General features: G+C 46.5%; 1 long non-coding RNA gene across 16 annotated transcripts in view; it reads right to left on the bottom strand.

The window, feature by feature from the left end:
• ZNF532 overlaps window positions 1–12,867 on the bottom strand; it is a 107,930-nt gene extending 95,063 nt beyond the window's left edge. For 3 of the 16 annotated variants that reach the window (XR_002346186.1, XR_002346171.1, XR_002346151.1), the window contains exons 1-3: window positions 11,007–11,266; window positions 9,376–9,456; window positions 9,182–9,291 (exon numbers count right to left, since the gene is read on the bottom strand). This is a non-coding gene — a long non-coding RNA (zinc finger protein 532). The other 13 variants (XR_002346198.1, XR_002346194.1, XR_002346190.1 and 10 more) reach the window with 11 other exon arrangements.

A 19,386-nucleotide genomic window follows, 5' to 3' on the forward strand; every position in this document is an offset into this window, starting at 1 on the left:
ATAACCATGAGTGGCTGGTATTCTCATTGTCTTTACTCATTCACTTAATGGTTTGCCAATGTGCAAACAAAGGCAGCCACCAGATTCTGCTCTTATGACAGCACCGTCTAGAAAGCACAGCGTTGTAAAATGGGCACTGCCTGGACTAGACACGCTAAAGATAGCTGACGCTGTACCCATCTGCCTTTATGATCCCTTCTGCAGGTGTGTCACGAGCCCACTGGCCACCTCCTCTGAAACTACTGTCCCTCGTTTAGGGTCAGTAGTACCCAATCCTGCCCTCCAAGCCACAGCTCATTAGACCAGGACCAGTTAGGTTTCAAGTCATGAGAACTAGAAGTGATCCTGAGGAATACAGGTGATGGTCACAGTGGCTTTGATGAGGACGTACAGGGAAATACAGGGGCAGTGGGACAGCCACTTGCTCAGGAAGGAGAATGCAGCTGTGCCAAGGGGGAGGCACAAAGAGACGACAGGACACATGGCTCAAAAAGAGCACAGAACAAGCTTGGAGCAAGAGGACCTCCGTGATCATGATGTCCGGTTCTCCTAGAACCTAGGAAGAATAGCTCCCTTCTTAGGTGTTAGTGTGAAGAGCCATGTCCTGATTGTGGGTCCCATAAAGTCATGCAAACTCCAAACAATCTGGTAGTGTGACACCTTCCCCCTTTCCTGAATCTTGCCTGCAGGAAACTACTCTTCTCCCAATTCATCTCCTTGCCTTGGCCACCCAAGTTGTCCTTGGCCATCACATCCCATGTGAAGGACACCTCATAAGTGGCCTATGGATTCATGTATCTGGTGATCACTGGCACTGCCCTCACTCATCCACCTGTTCACTCTCCCACTCAACAATCATCCCGTGGGGCTCCCGCATGAGCACAGAGAGCGCGCACATCTCCTGACTCCTGTACTTAGAAACCCATGGTTCTGCACACCGTGCTTTTCTGGTTCCCACCTAGCTCATTGGACAGGTGACCATCCATCTTTGCTTTGCCTTCTGACATTCTCTGTGTGTCTATCCAACTCTGGGCATGCTTCTGACTCACTTCTCCACTATGATCTGAACTCATCCTCAATTCAGATTAACATCCACGATCCCACCTTTTTTCTCCAGGGCGGTCCCTACAGTCTCAGCCCTCCTCCCCCCACAGCAGGCACACTCACAGGCCCAGGACAATACTCCCACCACCCCAGATGTGGGATCCTACACGAAACAGGGGGCTGATGGATTTAGCCAACAATTAATGCATCGTATTCAACATACCACATTCATAGGTAATAGAACTCTCAGTGTCCAAATGTCCAATAACATCTAAAACTCAATTGGGATTTCTGGGAAATGGGAGGCTTTCCCAGAGAGAGATGGGGTGGCAGATGATCTCATGTAACAGACACCATTTTCTCCTTACAAGTAATCAATGTCCATCCCCCAAATTAAAAACACACCAACTAAAGTTTCATAGTCTCTAACAGTTCAAACACATCAATACACTGAACTCCTCCCTGGAACTTGACATCTCCTTTGGCCCAAGCCCCAGAGTGCCCCTCCCCAAGACACCTGGATCCAAGGACCCCAGGGCGGTTGCCTTCATCATGTACTGCACAAGTGGGTGGGACTGATGAGCCATGCTTCAACACTGCTCCATGAGGAGGCTTGTTCTGACTCCCAGTCTAAGGAAAAGTCACAAGTCACTTGATCCCTTGCCAGGCATGGAGGCAGAAATAGTGGCCAGAAATAGTTGCCAGAAATAGAAGAGCTCTGAGCCCTCACCTCCCATCAGACTGAGTCCCTGAACCACATATGGTGTAGTCACTTCTATGTGTTGTGTTGACTTAAGGCCTGACAGTCTTCATTACCACGATTTAATAAGGTACCCCTGCTACGTAGTCTGGATCTCATCTTGGTATTAAAATTATCTTCTGTCTTATCAGACTACAGGTGCCAAGGGGCTAAGGTAATAAAGCTGGAGTAATGCAGAAATGTAGGAACAAGAATAAACTGAGCATCCAGTCAGATCCTGCATACCCGGAAATCAGTGTTCGTGCCAGGGTGGGTGTCCACAGCCAAAAACCAGGGCTGACCCCCATGAGCACTCTCTGGCCTCACATGCAAAGTGAGGGGAGTTCCCACAGTCAAGCAAGGCTGGAGAATCAGATCACTCTGGAAGCAGAGGCAGCAGGTCTGAAACCAAGGGAGAGTGGAGGCCCTTGCTACTCCGTGTGGTCCGTGGACCAGCAGATCACCATCACCTCTGAGACTTGTCAGAAATGCAGAATCTAGGAGTTCCCTTCGTGGCTCGGCGGTTATCGAACCTGACTAGGATCCATGAGGATTTGGGTTTGATCCTTGGCCTCACTCAGTGGGTTAAGGATCTGGCGTTGCCATGAGCTGTGGTGTAGGTCACAAGTGCAACTTGGATCCTGAGCTGCTGTGGCTGTGGTGTAGACTGGCAGCTGTAGCTCCAACTGGACCCTTAGCCTGGGAACCTCCATATGCCTCGAGTGTGGCCCTAAAAATAAAAATTAAAAAAAAAAATTCTTACTGTTCAAATACCTAGAAAGAATTTGTTCCTCACAGAAAAAAATCATCAAAATCAATACCCATTATGTGACCCATGAGTCAGCAGGAGTTGTGTCCCTGAAAGAAAAGGCTGACTCGGGATGACGTCAAGAACTACATACACTACCCTGACTTTACCTTTAGGTCTCTATGAATTCTCCAAGACGCTTGGAGTCTCTAATTATGTGAAGTTGTAGTAATATCTGACTAAAAACTTGCATTTTGGGGCCCCAACGACCATCGCCTTACTTAGTAGGGAATACTTGGGACAGCCAAGAAAGCCACTCTGAGTTCATCTAAAAATTACTTATTTCAGTCTCCGGATTTAGATTCAGCGGAATTTGCTCTCCACCCTCATTCTAAAACAAGCAGACTTTAGAACTTCCTGTCTGTAGAAGATGATTCAAAGAATTCTTTAAATTGTGTTTATTTGTTAGAACGAAAGACTTCTCTTAACACCGCTTTCAGTTTACTTTGATTTTCTTATCCTTTTCAAAGAATAAATAAAACAAAAACATCTCTTTGTTCCTTCTCCCAATTTGCACCTCACCCCAGCACCCAGTAAAATATGTTTAAATTTTCCCGACACCCTATTTCTGGCACCATCTCTGGTGCAGGTTATAGATTCTTCTCTCTCCATGATGACTGAGGTCAAGCAAACCTGGCTAATTATGACGGTCCTTGACCGTGTCTCAAATGTCCCCATTACACCTGCTCACCTCAGGGGCCACGTCCAACCTGCGCATCCTCAGTGCCTTTGCTGTTTAGTCCCTACTTGAGCCTCTCCAGGCTCCTCCCCCGAAAGCACTTTCCGTGGTTTCCCCTTGTTCACTGTGTGTGCCTCCTCCGGCCCCCAAGGCAGAACAGCCTGGTAATGAGGAGCAGCCTTCCATTCTGCCTCTACTACTGCTTCTGAGTCGGCAAACCTTGGCCAGAATCTTTCCCTCAGTTTCCTGACCTGCACCAGGGGGATAAGAGTATGCAGCTCACCTCATGGTTTCAGAATCAAATTACATGAAGGCCACAAGGGACTGTGCTATGTGCAGGTGTTAGCTACCAACATCATGCTCTGTCTTTCTGGAAATGCTGTGCCCTCCAACTTTCTGAAGCATGCACCTGATGTTCCTCAGCTCCACCTCCCCTTATTTATGCTTTTAACCACATAAACCTCTGTCTCAGGAGACTCCAAACCTAACCCTTTTTACACTGTCATCTGTTCTATGCTAATTGCTCCCAGTGCAGACCTCCAGTTCGAACAAACATGGGAGGCAAAGGATACCCCTTGGACAATAGAACCAGAACTTGAACTGACTGTATCAACACCTCCACATCCACCATCCACATTTATCCTGCCTCCTGAATCCAGTACCTCAGAGACAGAAGCAACCAGAGGCAAGTAACCCTGGAGAGCAAGCAGAGGCATCCTCTGCTCCTCGCCCTCCACCATGCCCCCTCATCTAGTCGGGAACCACCACACACACACCTGCCCCCAGACACAGTCACCACCAACCCCTCCATTCCCTGGGACCCCCTTTACCCTCCTGCCTCAGGCCTGAAGAGCCCCCACTCCATCCTTACCAGGACCTCTGTCACTAAAAGCCTTTCTGCCTCTGCTGCCTACACAGGGAAGTCCACACCACAATGGACCGTATCAGATGACCTTCAGAAGTCTGGTTCTCGTCTGCCTCAGTCTCAGCTCCTGCTCTCTCACGCCTGCTCCACTCTCCCATCCCCACCTGTGGCACCAAGCCCTCCCTGCCTTTCCACTCACTGCCCCAGTGGGCTCTCATGCTCTCCCCGCCCCCAAGTCTGTGCTGCCCTATATATTCTTACTGGTTTTCCTTTTTTTTTTTTTTTTTTTTGTCTTTTTGCTATTTCTTAGGCCACTCCTGCGGCATATGGAGGTTCCCAGGCTAGGGGTCGAATCGGAGCTGTAGCCACCGGCCTACGCCAGAGCCACAGCAATGCGGGATCCGAGCCGCATCGGCAACCTATACCACAGCTCACGGCAATGCCGGATCATTAACCCACTGAGCAAGGGCAGGGACCGAACCCGCAACGTCATGGTTCCTAGTCGGATTCGTTAACCACTGCGCGGGTTTTTCACAGTTAGACTCAGAAGCCACCTCTTCCAGGGCTCCTCCCTCCACATTTGGCACGAGGTGGCCCATTCACATTCCTATCATAGCATCTGCAGGCTACTTCCCACTAGATTTTTCTCTCCGGATTCCTTTTCCCTTGGAACTCCCAGTGCCTAGCACAATGTCCGATCCTTAGTAAACACTCAATATCTGCTAAATAGATGAAATAATCCCCCAAATAACACCAATTCCCCACATCCTGGGCTCTCCTCCTTCTCTTTACAAAATCATAACCTTGGTCTATATGTCCCTCCTGATCCTGAACACTGCTCTATCCTCCAAGAAAAAAAATAATCTGCTTCCAAAATCTCCCCACTTCATTGCTTTGAGACTGCTTAAATGTTTTCACTTCTTTAAAAGACGCAAAAGCTGAGTAATAACTTCAAATATTAAAATAACACCAATATTCTGACAATCAATACATCAGACAAATTATAATTAATGATAAGTTCTTTACACAGTTAAGATTTCAACAGAGATCTCTGGGACCCCCTTTCCGAAATTTCACGTCTACTATTATTTGGTGTTTTATGGAACATGAAGACAAATGTACAAGTTAAACTGCCAAATGCTTCCGAAGAGATTAGGAATAACTGCTGAAGGAAATAAAGGATATTTTACCACTTACAGGTTCTTGTTTCCACTTTTGGCTAATTCCAATTAGTTCTGGGTTATAAAGCCTGTCATCCTGTTAGTGAGCGGTCTATTATCATGAACACCTCTCATGTGTCTTCAGATAACGTCTGCCACCAAAAATTTACTTAGGAAGTCTTAACTGCAGCTGACAAGCCTAGATCGTTTTGTGCCCCGCTGAATTTACTTTCATTCTAACTTCTAATTCTTATCTACTTAACCGTATGACCCAGCCATCCCACTCCTAAGTCCTTACAAAGACACATTAAAAACTTACGTTCAGACAAAAACCCACAGGCAAATGTTCATAGCAGCTTTATTCACAATCACCAAAACCTGAAACAAGCCTAAAGTCTTTCAACCAGAGAACAGAGAGACAAGCCATGGTACTACAGCTGGGCAAGAATGGATACACACAACAATATTGATACCCGTCTCAAATGCACTTTCTTAAGTGAAAGAAGCCATTTGCGTGGCATTCTTAAAAAGACCAAACATAGGAACAGAACAAATCCGTGGCTGCTACCGAGGGAAGGGAGGTGGGGTTTTGGAGCAAAGAGTCTGACTACAAAGGGACAGCAGGAGGAAACTTTTTCAAGTGACAGACCTAGACTCTATCGATAGTGGCAGCACATACACACTTGTCAAAACCCATAGAACTACACACCATAGAGTAAATTTTACTGTATGTAAATTTAAAAGTTTTCAAAAAGTTATTTTGCCATGACATAGTTAAAGATCACACCCCAAATACAGGCATATGTCCTCTTATTGCACTTTGCTTTATTGTGCTTCTCAAGATACTGTGCTTTTTCACAAAGGGAAGGTTTGTGGCAGCTGTGCATGGTCAGATGGTTAGCATTTTTTTTAAAACAACAAAGTACTTTTTAATCTTTATTAAAAAATTTTAAAAAGTACATTGTTTTTCTAGACATAGTGCTATTATTGCACACTTAACAGACAACGGTGTAAACTTTCACATGTACTAAGAAAAAAAAATTCGAGTGATTTGCTTTAATGGGAAAACCATATTGAGGGCGTCTAGAACCCGGACTGAGGTATGCCTTTATAATTAACCAAAGGTGTGAATTTCTTAATGTTCACTGTGGCTGTTGTTATTATCTTGTTGCTATTGTATTGCACTGATTAGGAAGAGATGTTAGAGTAATGGCGGGGGACAAACCCAAACCCAAATCCTTTCCAGACCCTTCCTGGTGGCCCTGTGGGGCCACCTTTGTGAGGTTCCACAGGAAGGCAACCTCTGCTCCAGCTGTGAAGAGCTAAGTGGAGTTCCACCAAGGATGTGGGAAAGGTTATTCAAAAGCAATGGGAGACAGGCAGTTCTCCAGAGCAAAGTCCAAGAAAGCATTTCCAGGGAAAAAGTAAAAGGGGAAGGGAGACTACAAATCCTAAAGTTCTAGCTCATCCTCGTCAAAAGTATTAGAGAAAACTCCACCCAAGTGGTGGGCTGCAGCCTTCCCAGACCTTCCCTTTAAAAAGGAGTCAAGGTGGGTGGGGGTGGGGAACCTCCCTGTGAGAAAAGAGTGTCCGTCTGAACCAAGAGGCTAAGAGTTCTAAAAACCCTGCATCCAATGTTCTTCAACATGGAAAAAGTGATCCTAAGTAGGCAAATGATAAAAACAAGCAAAGGTTCACCACCTAGTGACACTCTCTTTCCAGTGGCCCCTCCTCAGCCAAACACCCACATTCTTCCTCCAGAGGGGAAGGTTGTCCTCTGAGACCACTGCAGGCAAGCCCCACCCGCAGGCGCTGGGCTCCGGGCTCCAGGTGTGGCTGCCCTCAAGGCAACAGTGACAGCGACAGCAAACGCAGGCCCCGGGCCCAAGTATGGGTGGCACGCTGCTCCCGCCTGGCTCATCTGCAAAAGAGAAGGCTGTGGCTTCTCCACATTCACATTCCCGAGCCCAGAAAACTCTGTTCCTCTGGCAGGAGACCTGGGCCTGCTACCTCCTTAAACCTCAGCGAGAGCCGTCTGAGACAAACCTCAGGCCAAGATGAGCTCCTGATTGTGGCCCTGGAGAACCAGCTCTCCAACCTGAAACAACCCCTTATAGCTGGAAAGACTGGCCTGCCTGCAAAACAAATACTATTTTCCAGGAGCCTTGGGGTGGGGGGGGAAAGACAAAGCTAAAAACCACAGAGAGTAAACCAGAACATTCTGGGACACACAACACCTTACAAGAAAGGGCTTTTTAAACATACTCTCAAGACATATTCACTGCAAGGGGTTAGCTGTCAAAGTTAAATAAAAAAATCACTGACTTGCTGAAGGCAGGAACGAAGGACTAAATTATACAACAGCTTAGTGTATTAAGCTAATTAAGGTTTATCATATTAGCCATCTGAGTTTTGAGTCGGCACCAGAAAAGCAGGAACGGCATATCTCGCAACATGGATTGGGATCTGCTCTGCAAGCAGATTTCTGCCACATTCACAGAACCTCTGGCCGTCAAAAACATTGTCGAACTGAAAGCCAATTTTAGCACGGTGAGTGAAAAGAATTTTGTTGCATCACATAAGCTATTTACTGGTGTATCAGTCCAAGATTACATTTATCTCTACTACACAAAGTATTCTGAGCTAACCATGCACTGTTGTTTCTCTTTTGCCAGTTTTATCCCACAGTGGATGCTCTGAAGTCATATGAAAAAAAAATTAACGACAAAAAGCCTTGCATACTTGACACCCTTCGCTGCAGATATCCTGCCTACCAACTGCTAGCCCGCAACCAATCCTAAGACCCTCGGCATTTCTGAAAAGACTTTCCTGCTGAATGCAAAGAGGAACAAAATACCCTCTTCAAAGTACGGGGAGAAATTTATTTTCCATCATGTCTCCTACAGGCTCCTCTTGATTGCACTTTTCCCAAACCAGAAGACAGACCTAGCTCTAGCTGCTGTTGAGATCATCTTGGATTTGATTCTGGAGCTGCTGGTTTCCTGTTTGGGGAAGTTGCAGTTCTTTTCCCAAGGAACCCCAAGGCGAAATGTTTCATGTTCCCCTGTAAGTTCTCTCTGCCTTTGTTCTTCACTTTTGCTACCACTCATTACTGCTGTTCCTCTCTTCTCCTCTAAAACCTCTTTTGGTTTTGGAGGATGCATAAAAACGCCAGCTCAAATCGAGCTGTAATCCTTTAAGGCACTGGACCTTTATTCTACCATCCACTGCTCTAAAGCTTTGAGTGAACAGGCATCTTTTGCACAGAGGAAGCCAGACTACCCGGGCTCCTCCTGGCATTGCGTTAAGTATTCCACATTAAAATGTATGCCACAAATAATTCAATGGCAAACTCACCATCAACAGCCCCCAAAATCAATAAAAGCCACTCCACCACTTGACTTGAAGTGAAAAACCTCTCAAGTTAACACAGCAAGGTAAAAGAAAGGTGATGAATGAACAAAAGGCAAATCTACCGTCAGGCACCTCAAATTCCAGAAAGGTGACTAGGCTGTCTGGAGTTGGCAAAGCCCCTTCCTTTTTTTGTAATCACCAGGAAAATGCTACATACGTACTGCTTTAGTCTTATGCAAAGCAGTGCATTCTCCACAAGGCCCTGACGCCTACCATTCTCTTAAACTTGCTTCTTTTCAGGCCTGCCTCTTCAAAATGACCAGCCACATGCGATTTAATGAAGTCATTTGAATTCGCCTTGATAGCAATACCATCATAAAGTCACTCTAATTCCATTAAACTTGAATAACAGTAAGAGTATTTCTTTTCCACTTTCAACCCAGTATTATCTCCAGGGTACCAATCCACTGACAGTCTGTGAATGGATCTTCAAATAAATACTTAAATTCATGCTCAAAATATCATATCTCACCTTGTGAACCTTGACCCTTTGGAAAGACTTTGGACCAATGTTCAGTTACTGTCACACGGTTGCATTCTCTGCAAATATGAAAGGGTTAAAAGCAGCCCCAGTCAACAGGCCTACAAGGAAAAAAAAGACAGCATGTATGCCTTACAGCATCACTGGAATGCATTTATGCTCATTTCCTAGAACAATATTGTTACCTTTTGGCCTTCATAATAGTCAGAAGTATCCCCAACACCCTTTAGTAGCTTCTAAAAGGAAAAGCACAAACAGAACATACCCTGCAAGAGAAAAAAAAAGCATGCAAAGTAGCATTCTCCAGCAACAAACAAACTACCATTACAAATCCATCACTTCATTTTGGTTTGGTTTTGTTAAAAACGCAGAGAAAGAGAGAGACTGCAGAAACCAAGTGTCCCCACCCTACCAAGGCACATTTTTTTCTTTAATAAGGGTCATAAATCTCAGCTCCTTGTCCATCCCTTAAGCAAAAGAAAAAGGCAGGAAAAGCCCAAGTAATCTCAGACCTTGCAAACCTGCACATTTTCCCCCATCTTCTCTACACAGGATCTTTTAGGGCTCCATCAGTCACGTACCAGTGCTGTGTGGTGTCTAAGTGTGCATTCACATACTGTGTTGGGATGGTCCCTTCCTGCAAGCTCCTCTGCTTTTGGCTGCCATGAAGGGAGGAAGCTGCTATCCCACTGTAGTAGCTCAGTGACTGCATTGTGTTCAGGAGCTGATCTGCCTCAAACCAGTTTCAGCCGGTTCTGGTCACCCTACATAAAAAAGCTATGGCAACCCTCGCTGAGTTGCCAACAAGTCCCTGAAAATCATCAGCACAGGGGGGATCTCGCTGGGGGTGGCTTCTCCCTTTTAGGTCTGGGTGAGGAGGGGAAGGTCACCGTGTGTCCCCCACCACCGCCACACAAGCACACAGCCCTGGGAAGGCTCACCTCACCAGCACCCCAGAGGCCCATCCCCCCTCCCCTCCACCCCAAAAGCCCACCGCAGACACTGTTGCCCCCTCCTTTTCCTTCCCCCACTTACCTCCCACAACCTGGCTCAGATCTTTGTGTACGTGTGTGTCAGTGTGTGTTCCCTGGGTTGGTGGCTGACAAAGAGCCCCAAGAAAGCAATCTACGTGTGTCTCCTCACCCTGGATGCGTCGGCGGCAGGAGCCGGCCTCGGCCTCCTAGCAGAGTGGTGCTGGCTTGTTGACCAGGCTCCTCTCTGCCTGTCACCCCCACCCCACCCAGCCCCCTCCTCCCGTCCCTCTCCTCTCTCTCCCAGCCCTGTCACCACCACCACCACCAGCAGCCCCCCCAGTCTCCTCCTCCTCCTCCGACCTTCTCTTCTTTCAAGCACCTGGGGGGAGTAGTCCAAATCCCTTCACCTCGGGCAAGAAAACTAGGGCTGTCTGGGGTGGGGGTGGGGGGGCAGATTCAGGGCCAGTGGGACAGAGGGGCACAGAGGCCTTTTAAAAAATCCGCTGTGCACCGCCAGCGCTGGAGGGGAGGAGGCGAGCCGCGGCGCTCACGTGGCCCCCCTCTCGGAACCTGCGGGGCCTAGCAAAACCAGCTGGTCCTCGGCCCCCCCCAAGGAGGCCGGCGGGGCGCGAAGGCCGGCTGTCCCCAAGGCCAGGGTGGGACAGACCACGGCGCTCAGGCCCAGGGGCCTGAGCCTCACGCACCGGCCCCGACCGTAGGGCCGGGCACGAGGGGCCGGGGCGCCCGCCTCTCCCCGGAGCCCACCCGCGCCCCTTACCCTGCGCCCCTCGCTCGGCCCGGCCGCCCCCTCGCCGCCCCCCGCGCCCCGGGCGCACACCCACCCCCTGCCCGGGGTTGGCCTTCGCAGCGGTCAAGCCCGGGCGTCTGGGCCGCAGCTCGGATGACCTTTGTTCAGCGCGGCGCCGCCGGCGGCTGCTGCTGCTGTAGCTGCTGCTGCTGTCGTCGTAGCGGCGGCGGCGGCAGCGGCGGCTTCCATGTTACGGGCGTGTCATCTGCATTCCCGCGGCCGGGGTCGGGGTGTGCGTGAGCGGTGGAGCGGCCTCGCCGCCGGTGCCGCCGCCGGTGCCGCGGGTGCCGCCGCCGCCGCCGCCGCTGCCCCAGCCGCCCAGCCGCCGCTGCCGCCGCCGCCGCCGCCGCGGCCTCGCCGTGCGCCCGGCCCGGGCCCCGCGCCTCCCCGGGCGCCGCGCTCTAGGCCGCGCGGCGGCGGCGGCGGCGGCGGCGGCCCGCCACGCCGGGGCCTACGATGGGGGTGCGGGCCCGGGCGGCGGCGGCGGCTCGGCCCGAGCGGCGAGCGAACAAAAGGGAGCGCGGGAGAGGGGGAGGGGGCGGCCGGTGGGGGAAGGGAGGATCGGGGAGAAGGAGGCGAGAGCGCGAAGCCCCGCAGCCAGCGGGCGCGGACGCCCGGTCGGTGCCGACTCGGTGGAGGGGAGCCGAGCCCCGCGGACCTGCCAAGTCTCGCCCATCTGGGGCCGCTGCGTCGCGGCTTCGCCCGGAGAGCGGGCTGGTGGTGGTGAGGGGCTGCAGGGAGGGCTGCTGTTCTTTCCAACGACATTACAGGCTGTCACCCAGTCCTTTCCATGGCCCCAAGCCGCAACTTACTCGAGTGGAAGGAAGCAAGGCCTCGCCAAAGATGGTTGCAAAAGACCGTGAGCCTCTACCCAGGATCTTGAAGTCAAGGTGGTGTTTTGTTATCCTCGTTATGGTGGCAAATAAGTCAGAAGAGAGCACGCTATCTTCAGATGCATTAAATCTGAAATTCTCCCTGGAGGTGGAAGAAGGGGCTCTCTTCTGGGTAGTTAGTGGTTTGGAGCCCTTTTCGCCTTAAACTGAGCCACAAAAGAATGGAAGACACCCCCTGGGGTGGGGAGAAAGCCCTGGTGTAAAAGACACACGTTTTGCTTTCAGAGAAAAAGCCACTGGGGCCAGATTGAAACATGGCATGTTCAGTTCATGTAGGTTTTTTTTTTTTTTTTAATGGGGGAATGATACTGAGTAAACAAGATGTAATAGCTAGGTCTTTAAATTCAAGAAAGGAGATGTGTACAAATGTAACCAGCATATTGTACATACAGCAGGTGGTCACAGCCTCCAGAACACAAAAAAAGATACATACCTAAGCCCCTTAAAGACCACAAAGGTGTATAATCATTAACACGTCCGAGAGGGAGACGGTATATTACCACCAGATCAGGTATGCTGTTTATCCAGTGCTGGGTCATGGTTCCTACATGGTTCACAGACGTGCACTCATTTGCAATGTTTTTTAAAACGCGAGAACAACCCCCCCATCAAGCTAATTGTGCTTACCCTGGAAATAGGACAAAATGGAAGGATCTGAAAACAGTGTCACCATAACCTCTTCAAGAGGCTCATTCCTGTTTGATTGGACTCTGAAGATACTGATATTACCTGAGGAGACCCGTGAAGACTCCCAGCCCAGGAAGCATTTCCGGGTTTTACTTTAAATTAGATTAATTGGTTAATATTTGCAAAGTGTGCTGAAAAGTTTTTTTGTTGTTGTTTTTTAATATCAGTGTGCCTCTCCTTTGCATTAACTTCCATTGAGGAAGCCATTGTTCTCTGTTGTGGGGACACTGTATGATGTAAATTGGAAGCAACATTTTTGCTATTTAAGACTTTTCATGTAAATGAACCAAATGATTGTCTCACAGAAGAGTTGTTGGTCTTTAATTTCACACGGCAAATTGTTTTAAGTTGCACATAAATTGGGAGACATATTTGCACGTGTTTAGGAGGACCTACGTATGTGTAATCTGCAAATTTTGCCAGCCACCTTATCATATTTATCAATGTTACAGGATGGTAAAATTGAAACTCCTCTTTTATACTGAAAACAGTGCCAGGATTCTGTGAGTTGAGTTTCAACTTTACCTCGGCTTGATTTCATTTGAAAGGAGGCCTTTTTTCTTCTCCCAAAGGTGGGCCTTTATTAATATGCATGTAAAAACATTACGTGCATTGGAAAGTGTACAAGGCCCTGCTTATCTGAAATCTCAACACGCTACACATATTACAATGTATGGAATTTCATAATGTCCAGACCAAGGTAAATCCTAGCTTTCCTAGATTTAAAAATCTTTATTTAAAATCTCTCTTGCCCCTCCCCCAATACCCTTCTGAGAGTTGAAAGCACAGCATAAAGTGTTTGAATGTTTTCAAGAATTGTACCACCAAAACTAAAGCCTAGATTGCTTATCGTAAAGAGCCTTCGGTTGTAGAACCGCCTCACATGGCTTCATCATGTCAAATACTTTTTGAGCAGAGCGTTTTGCAAAGCCCAGTGTTTTGGTCAAGCCTCGGGTGGAGGAAATTAGTTTGAAAGCACAATTCATCATTTGCACAACGGCAACAGACAACATTGCATCTGCTTTTTAAAAAAAGCATAATAATTTCTTGCAAATTATCTCAGTTCCATTTTTAGAAAGAGGATTTCAGAGAAATCCCTTCCAGGTAGACTAATAGTGAAAAGCAGAGCACCCATCTTTAGTCTATGAAATCATTGAATTTCACAGCAGAAAAAAAACTGTTTTTAGTGGAAGTTTAAAAAAAAAATAACACTACCCCTCTTCTGGAAAATTAATACAAAGGTTCATTCTACTATTGTGCCTATGTAAGGCTATCTTGGGCACCACTCTGCTTCAGGCAACAATGGAAGTAAAGAATGAAATAAAACTATTATTTGACTGCTGTAGATAAGAAAGAGCAGAACAAAGAAATCATACTATTCTTCTGCCAAATAGAAACTAAAGGAATTCCAAATCCTTTGGGATTTTGTTGTTGCTGTTTTTATTGCTAACTCTTAATGTCTTAGTTTTTCCTCCAATCAGTATATTGCAAAATCTCACTTTTTTTTTTTTAAACATTTTGCGGTTTGAAGCTGCCTTTACAGGAAGGCACATAAAGATATCAGTCTACACAATCATACTTTCCCTCCAAATTCCACTATGAAATTGGGAAATTCCTTTGTTAGGCAGAGCATACAAAAGGTGTGTTCCTTGAGGGAAAGAAGAAAAGGAAAGAAAGAAAAGCCTTTTCTTCATCTCACCATCAAAAGATCTGACAAACCACTCCTTAAACGGACAGCCCTGGACCTGAGTTACACAGTTTTTAGCTCAAAACTAAGCTAGGCCTAGGCATTTGTAGAGTTTCATATGTTAAATTTGTTGTCTTTTTGTAAAGAAATTATTACACTATTTGACACTAGTGTTAAAATTTAAAAATCTATAGCTAAGTGGCTAGGAAAGAAAAGGGAAGAAAATCCGTCTTTTATTTTCAATACAATATCGACAGAATCAGATTTTTTTTTTTTGTATTTTCTTAACATATGCCCTTGAAAGAAATTATAACCGGATTTGTATTATAATTAACCTGCCAGAAATAGACTGAGGAGAGGTCTAGGAAAGGATTCCCCTTATTATTTGCTAGTGACTTCATAAACTGATTTTTTGAGCAAAGCCACTTCCCCTTTCTCAAACCTCAGAAGTGCCTACCAAGGCTTTCACCAGAGTCCTGAAGGGGGTGGGAGATGTGTCCTATTAAAAGATAAACTGGGAGTTCCCGCTGTGCCTGAGCAGGTTAAAACCTGACATCATCTCAGTGAGGATGTGGTTTGGATCCCTGGCCTCGATCAGTGGGTTAAGGATCCGGCATTGCCATGAGCTGTGGTGTAGGTTACAGATGCAGCTCGGATCTGGCATTGCTGTGGCTCTGGTGTAGGCCAGCAGCTGTTGCTCCAAATAGATCCCTAGCCTGGGAACTTCCATATGCCAAGGGTACAGCCCTAAAAAGAAAAAACAGGAGTTCCCGTCGTGGCGCAGTGGTTAACGAATCCGACTAGGAACCATGAGGTTGCGGGTTCGATCCCTGCCCTTGCTCAGTGGGTTAACGATCCGGCATTGCCGTGAGCTGTGGTGTAGGTTGCAGACGCGGCTCGGATCCCGCGTTGCTGTGGCTCTGGCGTAGGCCGGTTCCTACAGCTCCGATTCAACCCCTAGCCTGGGAACCTCCATATGCCGCGGAGCGGCCCAAGAAATAGCAAAAACAAAAACAAACAAACAAACAAACAAACAAAAAACTAAAAAGAAAAAACAAATCAAAAAAATTTTTTGAGATTGAGATACCGGCAAATAGTCATCTTCGGGAACTATGGGCCAATGGACAAGGCCTGTCGAGAACTTTTCTAACCTTTTGTAACATTTTAATTATATCTGGACTTCTCTGAAAGCAACCCGTGGAGTTCTCTTGTGGCTCAGCCAGTAGAGAATACTGCATTGTCGCTGCTCAGGTTCAATCCCTGGCCTGGGAACTTCTGCATGCCACAGATGCAGTCAAAAAAGAAAAGAAAACAAAACAAAACAGAACAGAAAGCAACTGTTGTTTGGGCTTGTTTCCTACTAAGTAATGTGACATTTGTAGTTATTGGCTCTCTTCCTGTGAGACAAGAAACCTGGGAGGTCAGGGACAATGATACTTTGGCTCCCTGAGGTTTCCCCAGTGCCATCATTACATACAGAAAGACATTTAAAAAATGTGTTCAGGGAGTTCCTGTTATGGCTCAGTGGGTTAAGAACCCAACTGGTATCCATAAGGATGAGGGTTCAATCCCTAGCCTCCCTCAGTGAGTTAAGGATCCTGCATTGCTGTGGCTGTGGTGTAGGCCGGCAGCTGCAGCTCTGATTCAACCCCTAGCCTGGGAACTTCCATATGCTGAGGGTGTGGCCAAAAAAGCAAGAAAAAAAAAAAAAGTGTTCAGAACATCAAGATTGATTAAACACCAGTAGGGATGTTTTTCTGATGATGTGTAGAAATAAGACATGATCAGAGTTCCCTTGTGGTGCAGCAGGTCAAGGATCCAGCATTGTCACTGCAGTGGAATCAGGTCGCTGCTGAGGCACAGATTGGATCCCTGGCCTGGGATTTTCAATCTTTGACCCTGGAACTATGGTGTGGCCAAAATAATAATAATAATGATAGGAAATGATCAAATGTTTTACAGGAGTTCCCATCGTGGCTCAGAGGTAATGAACCCAACTGGTATCCATGAGGACAAGGGATCAATCCCTGGCCTCGCTCAGTGAGTTAGGGATCCAGGGTTGCCTTGAGCTATGGTGTAGGTCACAGACACAGTTCGGATCTGGTGTTTGTGTGACTGTGGTGTAGGCCAGCAGCTACAGCTCTGATTTGACCCCTAGCTTGGGAACTTCTACATGCTGCAGGTGTTGCCCTAAAATGATGAAAAAAATATATATATATTTTACAATTTTTGCTAAACTTGATAAATTTATTTAACACCCAAACGCCCAAAGCCAAATATCACTGGGAAAATATTAGGTACTTCTGGAAAGGTAGAAAACACAAATATAAACAAATGCTAAAATACAAAAACTATAACCAGAAAATATGACTGCGAAATAAAATACACTCATTTGTCAGCAAACAGTTGGAAGATGCTTTAAAAATATTGCTGTGTAGATTTGAACAAACATGTATTAGAATAAATTACACGGTGTGGGAAGATTGTTCTACTGCTGAAAGAGAAGTACAGCTATTTCTAACATGTCCCTGCTAAGGGTATATGCCTGATCCTGTTCCAATGATGCCATAGCTATAAAAAGTGATTTTTGTATGAACCACTAACTAACCTCTTCTTTAGCAGAGAAGGTATAGTCAATAATAAACAATTGCTTTAATCAAAACAATACATGATTTAAAAAAAAAACTGTGTGAAGAAACAGCCTCTATCCAGGAATTTTTAATTCTGGGATTAAGTTACAAAAATTCCAACAAACATAATTCATCACTGAATCCTTCACAGATAAGCTACTGCAGCCAAGAAACTGAAGCCAAAAGTTCAGAGATTGCTACAGGATATCATCAGTGAGGTGTTTTTTGTTTCCTTTTTTTGGCTGCACCCAAAAAAGACCAGGGATCCAGACCACGGATCCAACTCACACCACAGCAGTGACAACACTTGATCCTTAACTGATCGGCCACCAGGGAACTCCCAAGGTTAATGTTATTTTTAAATTGGAGATAGGTATAAGAAGGACTTTCCTGCAAGAGGGACTCAGTACTGCCCTTTGAAAAATGAGGCTTGACTATTGAAATCTTTCTACTCCACAGTGGTTTGCTGGATACTTTACAGCAAAGAACTTAAAGATAAGATATTCACTGTCCTCTTAAAATGAGTAGTTTCAGGGAGTTCCCATCGTGGCTCAGCGGAAACAAATCTGATTAGTATCCATGAGGATCCGGGTTTGATCCCTGGAGTCACTCAGTGGGTTGGGGACCCAGCATTTCCATGAGCTGTGGTATAGGTCAAAGATGTGGCTCAGATCCCAAGTTGCTGTGGCTGTGGTGTAGGCTGACAGCTGTAGCTCTGATTCGACCCCTAGCCTGAGAACTTCCACATGCCGCACGTGTGGCCCTAAAAAGCAAAAAAATAAAAATAAAAAATTTTTTTTAAAATGAGTAGTTTCAAATCTGCTGACTTCTTTGATAAATGCTGTCCATAACATGCTACCTGGCAGATATTTTCTTAGAACAAAAACTGTTTAATTTCTCCCTTTAAAATAAACACAATATATATTTTAACCACAAAAAAGAAAGTTCGCTTTTAAAAAAGAAGCTCATGTTCTGGAGAGGGTATTTTAGAAATTAATGTTTGTCAATCGCTTGTGATTTGGTGCTAAAAATTTTGAATGAATATTACCTTTTGATAACTATCAGATATGTACACTGGTCCCATTGTGGCTCAGTGGTACCAAACCCCACTAGTATCCGTAAGGACAGGGGTTCAATACCTAGCCTCACTCAGTGAGTTCAAGATCCAGCGTTGCTGTGAGCTGTGGTGTAGGTCACAGACTTGGCTCGGATCCTGAATTGCTGTGGTTGTGGCTTAGGCCTTTGGCTGCAGACCTGATTCGACCCCTAGCCTGGGATATATGCAGCGGGTGTGGACCTAAAACAAATAAAATAAAATATTGGAGTTCCCATCGTGGCTTAGTGGTTAATGAATCTGACTAGGAACCATGAGGTTGCGGATTCGATCCGTGGCCTCACTCAGTGGGTTAAGGACCCACGTTGCTGTGAGCTGTTGTGTAGGTCGCAGACACAGCTGGGATCCCATGTTGCTGTGGCTCTGGCATCTGCCGGTGGCTACAGCTCTGATTAGACCCCTAGCCTGGGAACCTCCATATGCCGCAGGTGAGGCCCTAAAAAAGACAAAAAAAAAAAAAAAAAAAAAAGGAGTAAAAGCGACTGGATTTGAAATTTTCCTTAAGTGGAGAAGCTCACCTTTGGCTGGATACAGTGAAAGCCTCTATTCCTTAATGTCACTACATTGACATTCTGGATTGGGGGAAATAAATCATCATTGTTATCTCACCCCTTCTTGAGTTTCCACCTCAGCCTCCTACCAAATATAAAAGCAGTCTACCACATCACTTCCAGAGAGCTCCTGGATCCTCCCTTTCTATCAGTGCCTCTCTACATTTCTCTCATCTTGTCCATTCCAGTTCATCACACAGTGTCAAGTCAGCTCAGCTGTAGCACAAGGAAAACTCAGAGCATAAACCACAACCGGTTAAACTACTTCAGCATGAAGCATCACAAACACTACTCAGCAAAGTAATCAGGAAGTTCCCAGGCTAGGGGTTGAATGGGGGCTGCAGCTGCCGGCCTACACCACAGCCACAGCAACACCAGATCCGAGCAGCATCTGTGGCCTACACCACAGCTCACGGCAACGCCAGATCCTTAACCCACTGAACGAGGTCAGGGATTGAACCCATGTCCTCATAGATCCTAGTCGGGTTCGTTACTGCTGAACCACAACAGGAACTCTGGGCCATCCTACACTTACCCTCTAAGCACAAATTAAATCAAGAGGAATAAAGACCCTTTTCTCTTGGGGCAGAAAATAAAACCACTACCCCCTTCCTGGCTGCCTCCCCTAATGAAACTATAGTCTGAAAGATTTTCCCTACTTTGAGAATTCTGAATGAAACTCCTCACACTAGCTCCTTCTTGAAATTCTTTCCTTTAACTTCCATGGCACCTTCCCCTTTCTGTAAATACCATGCTTTCTCAGGCTTTCTTCTTAGCTGAGTAGGTGTGGCCAAAAAAATGTTAATTAAGACAACAGAACAGCAAAGTCAGGTTAACTTGTTAGAGTCCAGA

The sequence above is a fragment of the Sus scrofa genome, chromosome 1 (genome assembly GCF_000003025.6).
Source record: "Sus scrofa isolate TJ Tabasco breed Duroc chromosome 1, Sscrofa11.1, whole genome shotgun sequence".
Taxonomy (NCBI): domain Eukaryota; kingdom Metazoa; phylum Chordata; class Mammalia; order Artiodactyla; family Suidae; genus Sus; species Sus scrofa.